General features: G+C 45.2%; 1 protein-coding gene across 1 annotated transcript in view; it reads right to left on the bottom strand.

The window, feature by feature from the left end:
* LOC119456859 (uncharacterized) overlaps nt 1–19,073 on the bottom strand; it is a 28,658-nt gene that overhangs the window by 8,656 nt on the left and 929 nt on the right. The gene's annotated exons all lie outside the window — the stretch shown is intronic.

Below are 19,073 nucleotides of genomic sequence, written 5' to 3'. Positions count from 1 at the left end.
CAAATCTTGCGTGTCCTGGTCACCGTGTGGTTACCCTAAAAACTGCTTGCAAAATTGCAAGGCCAGGGCCTGTCAATGTGGCAGCGGTTACGGAGGAGGGAGTTTTGCCCATTTTCATACGCAGCTGCAGGCCTGCTCGTCGCAAGAATGAAAAGATGGCTACCAACAGGACAGATAGCAAGCAGCAGACAATAACGGTTAACTTTAAAAGCACGGCTGCCAAGTTCTGCATATTTCACGAAAATAATACTCAATATGCCCATCACTGCAGGAAAACAATTCCTTACGAAGACAAGAAAATGAAGCTCCAAGAGGCAAATAGGTCCTTTCGCTCCACCAACCCACGCTATGCCGATTAAATAGCAAGGCATACAGCATAGACAGACTACAAACTTGATCTTAGCCAAAAGGCCGATGTGAAAAATATGTTGAAAAGGGCAAGCGACATCTATGTGCCGAAGCAAAGAAACGACAGCGCAGTGCGCAACACCTACATTTATGGAAGTGAAAATAAGAGCAGGTGTCTACTTACCAGTTTATGAACATATCGTCGAGTGTCTTTCTACAGACTGCAGTTGCATTAACGGAAAGACGAAGGTAATCATGTTATTGCAGTATTCTTCTGGATACAGGCAGCCAGCGATCATTCATTCTAGAAAGATTATCTGAGAAACTTGGCTGTAGTGTTCGGGGGAAAGAAAAACTCATAATAGGCTCGGTGGGAGGAGGTCAAAATGAAAGAGTTGTGAATTTGGTTGAAGTTGAACTGAAACGTGCCTGCAGTAATTCAGAAATATCGTTGGAAGGACGCGAGGCAGATGTGATTTCAAAAGAAAGGATACCATCCCTGCCACTCTCACTGGAAAAGAAGCATGAAGACCACGAGATCAAGCTTGCTGGCTGTTCCTGTATGAGCACAGCATGCATGGAGATCGGAATACTCATTAGATCGGACCAGTAATGGGAAGTAATGACAGGTGGTATCCCAAAATTAAAAGAGAGGTCGACAGTTGCAGAAACCATACTCGGCTGGACAGTACAGGGTTCAGCTAAGAGATCCACAACATTAATCACCCATAATGGTTCTTGGCATTCAAGCGGATGCTTCAGATACCTATACAGACATAACTCAGACATTTCTGGAAAATTCAAACACTATAGGCACCAAGTGCAACGAATAGAGGTCAAGAGAGATGAGGAAGCGATGCAACACGTGAAGGTACATTTGAAATATGAAGAAAAGAGATATTCAGGCAGACTTCCATGGAAAAATAACGTGGTAAGTAATGAAAACAGGAATGTGGCTACAACCAGATTGCGAAAACTCATTGGAAGGCTACACAGCACGACGAAAGTATACTCCGGCGTTACGACGGCTCCATTAGGTATATATATATATATATATATATATATATATATATATATATATATATATATATATATATATATATATATACATTTAAATAATCGAGTTGTAGGAGTGGTGGAGGGGCACTGATTACACATGCCGCATGAGACAGTAATAAGAAAGATCGACAAACCAGAAAGATAAGAATTGTATTTGATGCACCTTCGTCGTCGAAAAAAGGGTTATAAACGAAAATCTCGAAGCAGGACCAAACATCAGTTGCAGTCTGTGTATGTGCCGATAAACTTTCGACACCACCGCATAGCAATGACAACTGTTCTGGAGATAACATTTCTATAGATACACGAAGAAAGAGAGAGAAGGCGCGTTATTGAAATACAGAGAATTCTGCCAGCGTATATGTAGGTGCCTACAATGCTACTCTGGATATGGAAGGGGATCGCTGACGAAGAAGGCCCTATGGGAAGGAGGGCGGGAAATAATAAAAAAAAAAGAATATATGACCACGGTATGTACAAGTGAGACAAAAGCGATGGTGTCCATATAAACAGGCTAGAGCTTGTTAATTAAATTGATTTCTTCAAGGAATATAAAAAGAAATTTTAAAGCTTGCCGTTGCTTTGAAAGAAAAGTAATAGGACCTAGTCTTTTTCTTTTAACTAGTGGTTCTTGGGAAAGAGCCTATTTCTCCTGATATAACAAGATCTTTTGTCTCTGTAACCTGGACATTCCAACATAGTGTATTCCACTAGATAGACGCATTGCGTTTCTTGACGTAGGGTAGAATTCCAAGTGGCAGCGATGCAAAAGTTGCAACATAGAGAATGTCAAGACTAACGTTTGGATCAGCTCCGGACACTTTCTTACTAGCAGCAAAAGTGCAACACCTATCTAAGCAAGTTTAACGATAGCTTTCCAAAAACAATAAAGCAGCTGAAGAACATCTGCGTCGCTGACGTGATATTGGGAGCCGACTCGCTAGAAGAAGCAGAGAGGCTTTGCAAAAAGACGAAATTCATTTTCGAGAGGCGTCACTGACAATGCGCAGTTCACGACGAATGAGCCTCGACTACAGAGAAATATAAGCAAACAAGACAAAGGCACCGTACTGCAAGCCTGCAACCAGTAACTGAGCTTGGGACCAGATAAATGTTCACGCAAGGTACACTGTGCCTTCCATCTTTTGACATCGGAGACATCGATCCTAGCGGTCAAGTAACGAGGGAAATGTTGCGGCTCACAGCGAGAATTTACGATCCGCCGTGCTTCTTCACTTCCTTCACAGTGGCAGCGGAGCGAGGAATACAAAACATGTGGCGGAAGAGAACATTTTGGGACGACTCATCGGTCATCAGATGAAACGGCGTCGTGGAGGAACTGGATTAAAGAGCCACGAATCATTCAAGAATTCAGCACACCAAGATAGTTTGACATTATCCATACAGGGAAACCAACCTCTGCGCACAGATATTCATTTGCTTTCTGATGTAAGCCCGTACGCTTATGGGACAGCAGCCCACTTGGTAAATACCTACAAAAAAAAAAAAAAAAAAAAAAAAAAAGCTGGGCTACTCGTCGCAAAAGTATGAATAGCACCAATTAAAAAAAATGTCGTTGCCAGACTCGAACTAATAGCTGCAACGCTGTCTGCACGCCTGTCTCAATATATCAGAAGTGCATTGGCAAGAAAACGAAATAAAAGGAGATACTGGACAGACTTTACGAATGTTCTGAATAGGTTGCACAGAAGAAAAAAAAATATATCTTGGACTAAAATAAAGGGGATCAGGTAACCAAAAAAGCACAAACCTGTCCCAGTGAAAGTACGTTGCAAGTGACGAAAATCCAGCTGATTTGATTAGTAGAGGTGCGAGCGCAGAGCGTTTGTTTGCATTCAGAGAAATGGTGACATGGTCCAAAACGGTTAGTTATGGATACGCAGACTGCTGAGAAGCAGACTGAAAGCAGACAGAAAGCAGACGAAGACACTGAGAATGACGAAAGCTATTCAACTTACATATACAGGTATATTGCAACAGTTGTAGACGCGGAGGAATGTTACGTAGAATTACTCAGTCACAGCTTGAGTTCTCAGGTATATTCGAATTATACGAAAAAAAGAAAGAACACAATAAGTGTGGAGACCTGAGTTTTGCGGAGCTGAAGAATGCAGAGACGATAATAATCAAGCTAGAACAATGACACATACTAGAAGATGTAGTACAGTGCAAGAGCATTCATACGAAAACAAAAATGATGTTTCTTCATGGTACAAAAGTACTCGACGACAGGCAATGTCTGAGAAGACACAGAGGTCGCCCACTTCAAAGCGGATTAGCATACAACTAAAACATTCTATCGTGCTGCAAAAGTGGATGACCGGTACAAGGCGGTTGGTGCACCATATTCATCAACTCACACTGCATGGAGGCGTACGGAAAACAATATCGGAGCTTTGAACTAAGTACTGTGTAATACAAGGAAGACAGCTGATGAATAAGGTAATTCCCAGATGTTTAAAGCGTGAACGATTTGAAGCGAAGCCCCTGCAGCAAGAAACAGCCACACGTGCTGCTGACAGAGTCAACGAGTGACATATGCCTTCGAAATGTTCGGTGTGCATGTCGCTGGTCTGAAGTTTATTAAAAAAGAAAACGCCATGAAAGGCGCTAAACAGCAGGATGTTGCAATATTTGTATATGCCACGACATGAGCTGTAGATCTCGAAGTTGTGAACAACACGACAATATAATCTTTCTTACTGGCATTCAGAAGATTTGCAGTGAGACGAGACTTATGCTGCATCATACTCAATGACAACGCTACGACGTTTAAGAAGGACATCAATCGTATGAGGAAAGAACTACAGGAAGTCTCCAGCAGGGCAAACCATGGACATAAAATAAAACGGAAATGCATCGCCCAACAAGCCCATTGTTGGGTAGGTTTCTATGAAAAAAATGGTAAGAAGCACGAATTAAAGAAGCCCGCCGTTTTCCTTATACAGTTAAGAAATATTTTATTGAAAATAGCACTACTAAGTTCTTACGTATTGACCCTTCCTTCATGTGACTTCAAGCTTACCTCGCGCTTCATACTCGGTAAGTGTTCTGTCCCTTTGGTCTCGTTGTTAAGCTCCCTTTCTGCAACTTGGATTGTCAATTCGCATCATTTTAATTTTTGTGAAAAAAAGTTGCAGTGGCTTAGCTCGGCTATGCCAGGATATACGTAGCGTTAGCAAAGGTTCATCTGATTATTCTTAGCTTATTCTTAAGATTATTCTTAAGATAAGATTATTCTTATGAGTCAAGCTTCTCCGTTCTTCTGCGCTGTTGAGCAGCATTTGCGCTCTCCTTCTCCATGGCTATACCACACTGGCAAACGCCAGTCAGAAGCGCAGCGGCTCCAGCGCAATGTCAGACGGCGACTGCACAGCGAGCGCGCGCCGGCGCCAGTGCGTCTACCACGGCTACGACGTCACTCCTCTGGAATGCGCAGACCGGCGGCGGTGAGTCGCGCGCGGCGGCGGCGGAGTGCGCGAGAGGTGCCGGCTCCGGTGGCTCCGGTGCGCAAGCCGTGTGACATCACTGATCCTTGCGCATGCGCAGCACGGCTCTTGATGCGCCGCGCGAAACGGGCTTGGCTAGGCCAGTGTAGCTAACGCTACAAAATATTGGCAGTTTAAGTGTTTGCTGTTGTTTTTTCACGATAAGTATAAATTATTGTGACTATTTCAAACCTATGTTTCATGCCTAATCCCACTATTTGCAACCTTGCCTGTTACTTGTAAACACATGCTGCATTTAGAACCTCTACTAGCCATTTGCTGTGTCCAAACATGTTGTATTTTTTCCCTGCATAATGCAAATAAAAATGAAACAATGAATGAATGAATTAAAATATGCTATGAGGAAAGTTATTGGAAGGAGACTGCTATCAAGCGAAGATATGCAAACGATCACAACTGAGGAAGCCATCTCTAATAACAGGCCTTTGACCTACAGCTAGCCGGACTAGTGTCTGCCTATATATTGTACCTGCTGATATAATAGGTAGAAAGCAGAGGCTCTATGACTATAAAGAAACTGAAAGGGGAGTCAGCATAGAAGAAATGTGGAGAAATAAACGAAGAATCAGAAAAGAGTGGTGCCAAATATGGCATAAGGAACACCTGAAAGAACTGAGAGAGTGAAGTAATAACACAAGAAACGACAGTGAACCGAGGATATATTTTGCTCGGCGGACGCACTTCTAGATCCTCCTGGAATGTAGGTAAAATGATGGAAGTTTATCCTGGAATAGACGGGAAGCGGCGCTCCTGCATCTTAAAAATCAAAGCAAAACGCATTCATAGACCTGCCCAGCATTTTTACACCCTCAAAGGTTGCGTCCCCTGATGAGAAGAAAACTTTTCGCAAGCCGGAAGCTATTAAAACTCATGGGAGAGTAAAAGCAGAGAAAGAAGAAGACTGCGGGCGCCAAAGGCGCGACAATAAAAAGCAATAAAGGAAAAAGAAAAAAAAAATACTCCATCTCCCGCTAAAGGGAACCATGTGTGGATGCGAAGCAGCGGGGAGGTGGTTAGCTTGAGCGGGAGATGGTTTCGCGGCGGCGGCCCGAGCGCTCATCGCGGCGCTGCACAGGAGAGAGAATGAGGCGCGCGCGCTCCGTCATTTTCATATCGCGGAACTGCCGTGGCGTCCCCAGCGGAGTATGCAGCTGTCGTGCGCGCCGCTCCGGATTCCTGGAGGAGAGAAAGGGGGGAGGGTAGGAGAGGAGAGAGAGGGGGAGGGGACGCGCATGCGCTGTGGGGGTGTGTAGCCGCGTAGCTCCCCGCGTTGCGAGGCGCCGCCAACCGGAACAGAGCGCCGCGCGGTTACGCGCTGGGTACTTTTTTAGAGCGCAGCTCTTAAGGCCCAACTATGCCACCATAGCCCAACCACAAGGAACGGATTTCCGACGGATTTTCGGCGTCGGCGCCGGCCGGCGGCACGCGGCGTGGACGATCAACGAGGTTTATTGACGGCTCTCAACCACAAGACACTCTCGGCTTCGACGTATTTCAAGCGTGGCGCAATGTGGCCAGATCCGTGGCCCCGAATTTAGCCGGTCAGTTTTGCAAGATGTTGCGCTAACAGAACAATTGTTTTACTAAGCAAGGGCTTCTTGTCGTTTTAAAACTTCATAAAATTGTCCGTAGCTCTAGTGCTGGTTGTCTGTGCTGAAAAACGTAGCACCAGTCACATGGCATGGATAGCATCACCAGCAGCTTCTGTTCCTAGCAAAATACTTTCCGCTAGATATCGTGACGCGTAAATTCTACATTGTATGAAAAACGATACCCACTGTCGAACGTTAAACACGAACGAGAGCTCCGATACTTGTCGAGCTCCGCTGCAGTGCACGGCTACCGGCGGCAGACGACCGGCTCGGTTGTGCCCGCATCGCAGCCGACGGCACCGCTAATATCAGCGCATTGTCTTGTTTATGTATAATTATAGCGAAGAGCGACAACAACGGTGAGAAAATATCGCGGCTTTTGAGCGGTGATTCATTCCGAAGCGCCGTCAGCTTTAGCTTTCGAGTGAGCCGGAGAAGGCCTAGCGACGATATCGGCGCCGCCGAACGATCAGCGGCGATGAGGCTGCCGTCGGTGCCAGGGTGACCACTCCTCGGTCACTGATTGGCCACTTCGCTGTACGGCTGCAGCACAAATGGGTTCCGGTTCCATCCTGTCTACGGCAAGGAAATCTCGCCGCTCGCGAGCGAAAATGCCGTCAAACGGCGACCCGCGTACGGCGAGTTGGCATGCCGGTAACGTGGACGGGCCTTAGGTGTGCACTTCGGCGTTCCTTGCATGTCCCTGTCTGGAAAGAGTACATCAGTATCTATGGTACCGTACAAATGCTGCACCATTTGCAATGGCCGGAGCACGCGCAAGCGATCGGCTGTTTGGGACGCGGACGAGGCACTCGCGGGAGACAACGCCGGAAGCTCGCTTTGTAAATGGCCTCCGAGCTCGCTCACATTGCTCGTCGTGCCGTCTCGGAGGCCATTGTTTGTTTGCCTCTTGCGTCTACCGCCACTTCCGCCGTCGGCGCTGAAGTCTGGACTGCTCCAGAGGCATCCAGGGTTCATCGAGAAGCCAAAAAGTTGGGATTACAAGAAGAAGAGGTGCTCCTTAGATGGAATACATACCGAGAAAAGAAAAGGGTTGCGAGTGAGCTCGTGCAAGAGAAAATTAAATGCGCAAGTGAACGTTGGGTGCATAACATTCACAAAAGAGACAAAGGCGCCCCAAAAAGATTCTGGAACCATATAAAAGCACTCGGAGCTCCAACTAGAAACTCGCAAACGGCTATAAGGGATGAAGACGGTAACATCTATGAAGGCGATGATGCGCTGCGGTACATCACAGACGTTATCAGGCATAACTTCGGCACGAGAAAAAGCGTAGTTCAGACAACAGATCCAGCAACAACAGAGAGGCCTGAGAGATCAAAATTTAGCATAGAAAGCTTTTATTGGAAAAAGGCAGCAGAAAATGTCCCTAACAACACGGCAGCAGGACCCGATGAAATCCCAATACAGCTAATCAAAAACCTCGGTCCAAAAAGCAAGGCACTGCTGACTAATGCCATAGAGCAAGTGATTAGAACAAAGAATATTCCCGTTGGATGGCGTGAAAACAAGATGAATCTCATCTACAAAGGCAAAGGAGATAAGGATAAGACGAGCTCGTACAGGCCAGTTACAGTAACGTCGGTGATGTATAGAATGGCAATGCAAGCCATAAAATTAGAACTGTCGATGTGGGTGGAGGAAAACGGTGTATTGGGGGAACTAAAGAATGGGTTCAGGCCAGGCAGACGCTTAGAAGACAATATGTTTGTACTAACTCAGTGCATAGAGATTTCAGTAGCTCAGAAAAGACCTTTATGGATAGCATTTCTAGATATTAAAGGAGCTTATGACAACGTAGACAGGGAATCGTTGTGGGATATTCTTCAATACGAAGGCATAGATGACGATTTCGTGGAGCTGCTGAGGGAGATATATCGAGACAACCAAGTACAAGTGGCATGGGAAGGCCGAAAAGGAAATGAAATGGTGGGAATTCACCAAGGATTGAAGCAAGGATGCTCTCTGTCACCATTGTTGTTCACGCTTTACGTCAAGGGTATAGAAAGACGACTGGAAAACAGCGAATTAGGTTTTGATTTATCCTACATGCGTAATGGACAAATGGTGCAACAGAAGGTCCCTGGACTGATGTACGCAGACGATATTGTGCTACTAGCGGACAATAAAAAACATTTACAGATACTTGCGAATATCTGTGGGAACGCAGCGACAAATCTAGGCCTTAAGTTTAGTACAGAGAAATCGGGGATTATGATCTTTAATGAACACACGAGTAACTTCGTGGTGTCAATTCAACAGGAAGTAATACCCATAGTGAAGCAATATAAGTACCTCGGCGTACACATAAACGAAGGAAAGAATTACTCAAGCAACCACCAAGATAATCTGAAAATAAAGGGGAAGCGGAATGCAGCATTAATGAAACACAGAGCACTGTGGGGCCACAATAAGTATGAGGTGGTGCGTGGAATCTGGAAAGGAGTAATGGTGCCAGCGCTAACATTCACAAATGCCATTATATGCTTAAAATCGGATATATTGGCGGGTTTGGAAGTTAACCAAAGATCAGTAGGCCGGTTGGCTTTGGGAGCACACGGTAATACGACAAATGAGGCAGTGCATGGTGACATGGGTTGGGCCTCTTTTGAAGTCAGAGAAGCACAAAGCAAAATTAGTTTTGAAGAAAGGCTCAGGAACATGGATGAAAATAAATGGGCGGCTAAAGTGCACAAGTATCTCTACATGAAAAGCGTGGACACAGAATGGAGGAAGAGGTCAAGGAAGTTGGCAACCAAGTACAGGATAATCGAAACTGTAAATAGACAACCAGGGGTCATCAGAAAGAAAGTGAGAGAAATAGAGACCATGAATTGGATGCAAAGAATGGAAACGAAAAGGACAATGGAGATTTACAAGAATGAGAAGAAAGAAATTAGAAGGGAAAATCTGTACGATAACACAAAGGGCAGTGCCTTGCTATTTGAGGCTCGAGCCGGTTGCCTAAGGACGAAAACATATCGGAACAAATATTCGGAACTAGATGAGACATGTGTATGCTGCAGTAAAGATCCAGAGACCACTCAGCACATCCTAATGGAATGCGACGGGATCCACCCAGCGAGAACCGTAGGTAACGTGCAACTCCCAGAAGCGCTTGGGTTTAAAATGGAAGGAAACATAAACAGATCAGCCGTAGAGATCAGCAAGAGACGATTAGAGTACTGGTGGAAAAAAAGCAGGGAAAAGATGGATACGACCTGATCTCTTAAAATCATAGGCAGCGGTACAAGGTAAATTTTTGAAAAAGAAAAATAATGAGAGGTATACAAAAATGCTAGATAAAGAACATGTATAGTATACCTGATTAAATCAAGCAGGCTAGGTGACTTTTTGTCGCCGCCCCGTTTCAAAGGGGATGCCAATAAATCATCATCATCATCATCTCTAGGGTGCCTCGATGCCAGCGCCGCCGTTCAGGGTGGTGCCAACCTTTGACCGCCCCCGCGCCGCCGCTTTCTCGCTGCGACGCCATATTGTGTCACAGCGAGCCGTTGCGATTGCTTGGTGCCGGTGCTGAGTTCGAGGCACAGTGCGCGCGGATGCTTCGCGGACGCTTCTACTTGCTAGACAGTGTTCAGCCGCATGACTGACAAGCTATCAAGTGCATCGTGTCGACATGACGGGCTGTTGTGTTCCCAAGTGCGCCGGATCGACGCGTAAAGGACTGCGTTGTTTTCGCTTCCCCCGGGACCCAGAGCGACAGAAGAGATGGAAAGCCCAAGTAAAGCGCAATCACTGGAAGGCAACGGATAACTCCTGCATTTGCGAGGTAAGTGTCAAGAATGTTTAGACTACCGCACCATGTTTTTCATTTAAATAAGAAAGTATTCTCTGATCCTCGCTCACGTACCTACGTTCGCTCACGAACTAAGTAAGCACTGCACCGATGCTGTCTGAGTAGCGTATGGTTTGCGAGCGCGCGTCGCATAGGCTTTTTCGTTTTGATGGGCGCAGTCTGTACCCTTATTTTAAGGAGTGACGAAGATGCTTAGCCTCGAAATAGTCTTACATTAGCTATGAATCGTCACGTAAGCCACCTATTTTCCTCTTTCACGGGAAGCACACATCGTGTGTGTCTCTTGTTTCTTTTTTTTCTTTCTTTTTTCGGTACTGGTTATTTGGGACTAAAGAACGCAGTGCTTATTCAGGGGAGAGCGGCTGTTGTGTACGTGACAAGCGAAGCATTGTGATTTTCTCCGATTTCTCAGCAGATATCTTGCGGATCTCAGGTTGTTACGTTATATAGCTGATTTTTTAGACGAATATATTTGTAGCGTGGTGATCGTAAGCCGATGGTCATTCGTGCTCATTCCCGATCGTAGTGGGTACTGTGACGGTCTTTAAATGCCTGTGCACGGTATGCCCAGGTGTAGTAGAGTTAAGGGGCATCATGGGACCAAAATGTTTCGGCGCTTTCTGGCATGGTGTCTGTTGTAGCCTGTGCATTTCTTCGAAACGTGTGAAGCGAGGTAATACAGCATTGCTTCTGCTAAAATTTATTTTTAAGCACTGTAATGGGTTCTCTGTATTTACAAGGCAACTTTTCATATCAATAATCACTTTTGTTGTTTTACCTGTACTTAGAAACACTTTGAAGAGGACCAGTACGAGGGAAATCGACAGGATGGGCGCCGTCTGTTAAAGTCAACAGCCCTACATCATCATGGACTATATTTTCGAAGTGAAAAACATTGCTAATCTGTATTTGACTGTCTTAGTTTCATTTACGGTTTTTGTACGTGATATGTATGCAGTGTTGTTTATTTTTTCAATGTAGTTATCAGTGTTCTAATGGTTATTTATGAAATGTTCTGTACTCGCCATCGATGTGTTTGGCTGAAGCGACGTATTCGATGGTAGCTGATGTATGTATTCTGGCTGGATATCTGCCTGGATGTCTTGATTAATATTACCCGCGGTTGCGTTTTCTTGTTTGCATTCTTGTTTTCGATTTATATTGTGTGTAATAAGGTTGATGTACTCACTGAACACCCCCCCCATGTAATGAATAAATAAAAAAAAACTCTCTCTATCCCGAATTGTGTGTCGAGCCTACCTTGCGAATTAATTTTTTTATCTCGTCTTTCAACATAACCTTCAGGCGCCACACAGTACATATAATTTTTCATGTACATATCTCTTTCATGATTGATTGTACTAGACATTATAAGTAAATGTATTTTGTGCATCGTTTGATTTCTTGTGTGTACTACGCAAGATTGACACAGACAAGTTACGTTACATTTTTCTCTACAGCAATAACTAAACCTTATTTTCACATCGCAGTTATTTTTACACCAGCTTAATCCTGTCAGCACACAGTTTTGTGGGCAAAAAAAGCAAAAATTGCGCGTAGATATCGTCAAATAATTGCAACGAACGCGAAGAGCACGCGCAACGCAAGGGAAACTAACCGCCGTGCGCGAGTGGCTGGCTACGGTAAAGGAGGCGTGACGTGTAAACCAAAATACAACAGCGAAAAAGAAAAACTTCCACACACAGGGGGTCACAAACCTTATATACCAAGCATCGAAGCGCAAAAAAAAATAGTGCGTATTTTAAACATACACACGGCATATTAAATGTGATTGAATTAGGCAACTTGGGGCATGTTCCCGGCGCCATACATTTACGTCTTCGACCTTCGACGAGTTAACGGCTATTGGTTATAAAGATATGCAGATGGGACACCGATAAAAAAATCCTCATCAAGGCAAAGCACTTGGAAGCGCGCCGCGAGTAACACTTTATGAACGCAAGCGTAGCTGAGTCTCAGCTCGTATGACACAATATGGCGGCGCCAGCGGGGTTGTCTCCATCCTGGACGGCGGCGCTGGGCATCGAGGCACCCTAGACTGCTCGGTCTTGCGGCGCCGAGCGAGCCTGAACCGGCGGCGCATTGTTCTTAGTGCCGCCGACCGCCGCCGCGTGCCGCCGGTTGGCGCCGACGCCGAAAATCCGTCGAAGATTTCTCCCTTGTGGTTGCGCCTTTAGGCGTCCGTTCCTGGCTTGAGCGTCGGCGTGCCTCGGCGGCGTAACCGAGCGAACGAACACAGCGAAGGATGAAAGAGCGAACGCAGAGCGCAGCGGGGGATAGCGGGGCAAAGACGGCGATAGCGAAGTGAGCGCGAGGTGGAAAGTGGAGGACCTTGAATCACCACCAGATGGCGCTCACGTCCACGCATCCGCGGCAGTGGCGGCGCCGGCCGAGCGGGGAAGAGTAAAAAAGAACCAGAAAGCTCGCCTTCTTTCGCGGCACAGCGTTCGCCGCAAGCGTTTCCCGGTAAAGATTGCGGTTGCATAGGCTGCAGTTGCCGGGAAGCGACAACTGTGTGGCGGGTCTATAGCGCCACGCGTCGCGGCTCTGCCTGTCGGTGCGATGTTTCAATATATCGACAAATGAAAACACGTATAGAGCTGCGCTCAAATTGCGCATTAGGGAATATTGTAATCGTCGGTGAATTTTTTCTTTTTTTTCTGTATGCACTCGCACAAAGGACGGTGCGCGCCGCTTCGATAAACTTTTCGCGTAGCTGCCGCACCATGATTTTAGCAATTTTTTCAATAATGAAACATTGGAAAGCAGCCGATTCACCTTGAAGCGAATGCATTTATCGCCTTAATGTGCTGTTTACGAATGCATTACACAGCTACGGGGAAGCTTTATGTACATATCAATGATGAAGGCAATTAGAGTAAAGTTTGCGTAGCTTCCGCACTCGTTGGTTTGACAGCAGTACAGTCACCTAATTTTCATTAACTCACTAAGCAGACGCGTCATCTCTTGAGTGCTGTTTGAAGGCTGCTAACAAGAAAACTGTATTAGCCCTGCGGCTTTGCCAAGATTATTGTAGTGCATGGTATATACTACTCAGTTGCAACAAATTTAGCCAAATTAAAATTCCGTTGCAGTGGGCCTTGAAAGACCTCAAGGCTTGAAGCTTCAGGCCTTGAGAGCAGGCGAATGTTCCAACTCCAGACATTCTGCTCAGCAGAAGAATAATATAGCCACTATCGCCCCGCAGCAGGTTGACAAATGTTGTTTAGTATAGCGCTGAAAGCAGCAAATGGACAAGAAAGGTGACGCTTTAAATGGCATTTTGAAATATAATAATATCGCCATGTGGTTTTCTTTCTTTAGATTTAACAGAATTTTAGGTATCGACTGTGGAAAAATAGCGCAATTCTACTCTTGGAGCATGATTACTGGAAGCGGTGGACATTGCTTGCACGAGAAATAGAGCAAAGTTGCTAATTGTTAATATTTTACTGATTGACTTCTTGACCAATCAAATTCGTTTTCACGAATTTAAGTCAATGATTTCTCAAGGCACCTCCACTAGGAACACATTTTTAAACTAGCGCTAGTTGTGAGCTCATCTCATCATCAGGCTATTTATGTTCACTGCAGAACGAAGGCGCCTCCCAGCGATCTCCAATTGACAATTATCCCTTTCTTGCGCAAGCTGACCCTTTGAATTGTGCCTGCGAATTTCATAATTTCATCACGACACCGAGGTATGTCTGACTGCGCTTCCCTTCTCTTGGCGCCCATTCTGTAATTCTAAAAGAACACCGGTTATTCGCCCTACGCATTGCATGGCCTGCCCAGCTCCATTTTTAATGCGAAATATTTTAACGCGATAGCGTTTATAGGGCCCCATGTCGCAGAAAATCTGGCGTCGGCAACCGGCGTGTGATCGCGGGTGGCGAAGAACATCATCCAACCATATCGACCGCGCAGGCCCTCCACGTGGTGCAAGGTTTTGGTGAACAAAAATTGATTTTCTCACAGTGAAATTCGTCAGAAAAATGGTAAAGTACGACTTTACCATTTGGCGTCAGATTCGCCATCGGATTCTAATTTGAATGCACCAGAAAACCTAATTCTGCTGCGACGAAACTCAGACACAAACCCCTTTTCAAGCATTTCTAGCAAACAATTAATAAAATAATAGCATACAATTAATAAAATTAATACATAATGTTTGCTATTATGTATTAATAAAATTAATACATAATAGCAAACAATTAATAAAATAATAAAAAAGGTGCTAGGGCCTTCACATTTTAATATAAAACCACTTATATTGCCCCTGGAAAAACGTCTTTCCAGCAATGCATTTCAGTTTAAAAGTGAGGCTGACTTTAAGGGGATCGGTGTAAGCTTGGCCTTTGTAAGCTGGCTTTCCCACGTTCAATGTTGTAGTGAATGAAGCCTACTTTTCTTGGCGAATTCAACCCAATTTTCTGTAACAACTATCTGGCTATTTTTGTGCGCGGATCCAGAAGATAGTGCTGTCTAAAAAGTGGGCTGGTCGTCTCGAAGAGGTATGTTCCCCTGGGGCCACTGGGTATTTCATTTGATTGATTTATTTCTCATGACAACAAGAAACATTCTGATCAATGAACCTCTTTAACGCTAACATGGGTCACTGGGCGATACGGGCCGTTCCCGTGGGTATGTGCCGATGGGTATGAGCTGCTCTTCAATGAACCTCTTTGACAATAACTTCCCGTGTGGCAGAATTAGGTGCGAATCGAGCCAGTTCCGCCGCTTCACGCGTAGGCCTTCTCACCTCGAAGCTCTCTCAGCAAGCAGGTGTGTGTTGGCTGGTAGACAGGTGGCTGGGAAAGAGCGGGAAAGAGAGTGCGTGTACACACTTGCTGCTCAAACCGGACATTGGCCGGCATTCGCTGTGCGGCTTCAAAGCAGTGTACGCCGTATTGCTGCCGAAAGTGTTGCAAATCCTAGAGAGACGAACTGCTGTCAGCGTGACACACCCTCCGTCGCTCTCCGGATTATGCGGCGTGCAGTCTAAAAGTGTGGGGCCGAACCCTACGTGCCACTTGGTATGCGCCAGCTCTTCAGTGCAACTCTCTGACGCCAACTTGAGTCACTGGGTATCACAACAAACGCCATGCGCTGCACTCAGTTCGCAACACGTTGCAAAAGCACTAACCGTTCGCTGCAAAACAGTTATATGATTAATAAGAACCATTCTCTACCAAAACGTGACTGCTTCGCATAACCTAGATGTCATTTGGAGTGAGTATGCTCAAATCTTCCTCTTAAGGTGCGGATATAGTCCGACGCGCGTCACGCGCGGCGAAGTTACGCTACACCGGCACATAGTGGACGCCTCTACAGTCTATCGTCATCGCGCATGCCAGCGTGCCTGCCGGCGTTGAGTGCACTTCGGCGTGGCCAGCGCGGGAATAGAACATGTCTTATCAACTTTATTTTCAGAATTTAAAGCAGTAATTACAGATGCACAGGGAATGCAGTTACATATTTGAATATATACATGTTGCTAGATATTAGGTAATTACCGGCATTGGAGGAGCAAAGATACAACATCGATGTGACAGTATAAAAATTCGGGCTACATGCATTTCAATTGAAATATCAATTCCTTTATAAATGCCAGCCGTACAGGCTATATTTGCGAAATTGCGAAAGTTATTACGACCTTTAACTCTATGAGTGAACGCATGTTTCGCAAGCACTCAGGATAGTTTTAAATGTATGTTTCTTCCTTGTTACTAACTTTGCCACCATAAAAGTAGTAACAAGACACCCGCTACTTTGGAGTTAGTAAATAATGAGGAACTGTCCGAGAAAGGTAGTAACTGCAGCAGTTACTAACATTTTCCTTACAGTTACTACCGTTTTACTAACTTTTTTTTGAAGAGTGTATCTCACGCCGGAGCCGCTGTAGACCATAGTGCATCCCGCGCTATCTTGGCTGGCCGGCCGTATGCACTGACTTCCACTAAAATTGCGTTCTCTCTAGTGGAGATCAGTGGCAACACGCTTTCCTACAGTTCGGGTGCGATGAAGAGTTTGTGTTGAGTTTGCGCCTTCGCCAAACGAAAAAGTGCTTGCTCACCGTGTACTTCTGCGCATGCGCTGCGGCAACAGCTGATCGCTCTGCTGCGGGCCACGCTTGACGCGCCGAACAATACTGGGCGCAAATTTTGAGCAATCCTCGCGTCGCTGGCGTAACGTAACCGACTTCGTCGTGGCTGCTGCCTGGCCCGCTGGAAACGCCCGACTACATCCGAGTCTTTAAAGGGCCCCTCGCCAGGTCACATAGCAAATTTTGGTTATACGCTGAAAGTTGTTACCTTTAGGTCACTAGTAAAACGGTAGAACGCTCTTGGGAGCGTTCTACCACTTCCCTGCGGTAGAACGCTCTACCGCATAGCGTTCGACGGCAGGGAGCGTTCTACCGCAGGGAACGCTCTTGGGAGCGTCCTACCGCACTAATTTTTCAAAGCGATATTCCTTCCCTGCGTTATTCCATACCGAAGCTGGAGGATCGCGTGACGCATACGCATGTATAGTTGTACTGCAGAGATTTCTCAATCACCTGATCTACGACATGGATGCGATCCATGCAATCCTGAAGCGTTCTTAAGTTGGACTGAAGTGCTGATCTGATTTTATTGGAAATTACATTGGTGCATAATCTTCTGTAGAATACCGAAAGTAATCTGACAGGCCTATAATACTTCAATTATTGAACGTTTCCCTTCTTATGGACCATTATAATGCTGGCATTTCTCCAGCTCCCTCGTACACATGAAGTTGTGCAGAATTGCATATAAAGGGCAGCAAGCTTTTCAAGTGTAATACCCCCCCCCCCCCCCCCCTCTTCCGATCTTTGATTAAATCGACTATTACATCTTTACCAGTCATTTCTCCCTGAGACATCGCTTGCAAATCCCTTCTAACATCATCGCTAGTGACACATGGAGCTTCTGCATTCTGTTCGTTCCTACTTTTAAACAAGGTTGCGTGGCTGCTCTGGGTACTGTACAGGTCAGTATAGAATTCCTCTGCTACCTTTACTATATCGTCGAAATCGCCGATGACATTGCATTGCTTATCTTTCACTCCAGTCTTAATATAAGGGCCATGAAATTCACGGTAAACTTCCTGTTCTTCCATGCACGTTTTAAGCAAAATAGCTTCATAAGCAGTGGAAGACAAATTTAACTCGAACATCAATACATTTCGCAGCACAATTTTGGAACGAAAATCTCGAAACTGCTGCCAATCTCAGAATTCCTTGGGAGCCTTGCGAGATTGCCGACTGCATAAGTTGCAATTCGAGCCTTGTAGTGATTAGTGAAAGTATATAATTAATGCAAGTCTTTTCTCAATATGAATTTAAATTTCTTGTGCAAGTAGTGTCCGCCTACTTTAGTAATACATGCTCAAGGAGCAGAATGCTGCTTTTTTTCACAGGGTATTTCTAAAAATTTTCCTAGCATGAGAAAATGTGCTAAGTAAACAGTCTGTGCTTCGCCAAGTCATTTGGCGCTTCGCCAAGTCATTTGGCGCTTCGCCAAGTCATTTGCTCCTTCAAGAATGAAGAAATAGATAGAAATCTAAATCCAAACCCAAAATGTATTTTTTTTCAACAATGTTTATAGTCTCAAAATTACCGCTCCGGGTACAGGCGTTGCTATCTTTCGTTCTACTTGCAGTTTAGTTTACGCGTGCTGGTATTGCGATCCCTTGTTGCGTCAAGCCTGCTATGTCTACCACGTCGGTCTGCCGTATTTATCGACGTAAAACATTTCAGCACACATGCTCCTAAACAAAATGCTACAAAATATGCATGAGTCTGGCAGTCATCGCGTTTGTATTATATATATAAAGAAAGAGCGATAACGACTGAACTCGACAGCCTTCTGACTGCACAGTGACACGTTAGCTCGAGACTGATACCTGAACACCATTCAGCAGTAGTGGAAGGGAAGGAGAACGGACAGGCCGTGTGACAATAGGTGTAAAATTCAAAGTTCAAGACTCTTATTTTTTGTAATTTGTGACTACAATAGCTCCGAATTGTGCCTCCGTGTTCTAATAAAGCAGCCGAGTAAATACACTTCAATATAAAATACATCAGCCGCTCCAAAATCTTTTGAAATCGAACTTTAACACCATTTATTTGAACGACACAACCACTGCAATAACTTATTAACTTCAAGCTGGTGTTTTCATATGCTATAGCTCCCATTTCATTGCTCCTGCTTTCATGCTTTCAGTGGCAGCTTGCTCCTGAAAAACAGGAGCAGCCAGCGAACTAAAAAAAAAAAAAGAAAATAATAATGAAGTCCTAATAAATCATTTCGTTGGTGTCGTATATTTCTGTTTGGACTTGATGAATACATGACTTGAAATCAAAGAGCTACCTTTCCCCCGCTTCATATGTACTCAAACACTTCGGAATAAAAGAGTTCGCGTAGTACTTGGTTGCTTTATTTCAGTTAACTTTTTTTGCAACACCCGCGATATAAGACCCAGAGGAGGTCGGATTAATTACGACCATCTATGGTTTTGTAATGCGCATCCAAGTTAAGCTCTCGCAACGGGCCCCGATGTGAATGTGGTCACCACGGCCGGCAATCAAGCCTTCAAACCCGCGCTCAGCCTAGCAGAAAGCCACTGAGCCGTAGTGGCCACAGCGGAAAAAAGAAGGTG

This window comes from Dermacentor silvarum, chromosome 1 (assembly GCF_013339745.2).
Source record: "Dermacentor silvarum isolate Dsil-2018 chromosome 1, BIME_Dsil_1.4, whole genome shotgun sequence".
Classification (NCBI taxonomy): Eukaryota; Metazoa; Arthropoda; class Arachnida; order Ixodida; family Ixodidae; genus Dermacentor; species Dermacentor silvarum.
This window is presented reverse-complemented; position numbering and strand designations above follow the sequence as displayed.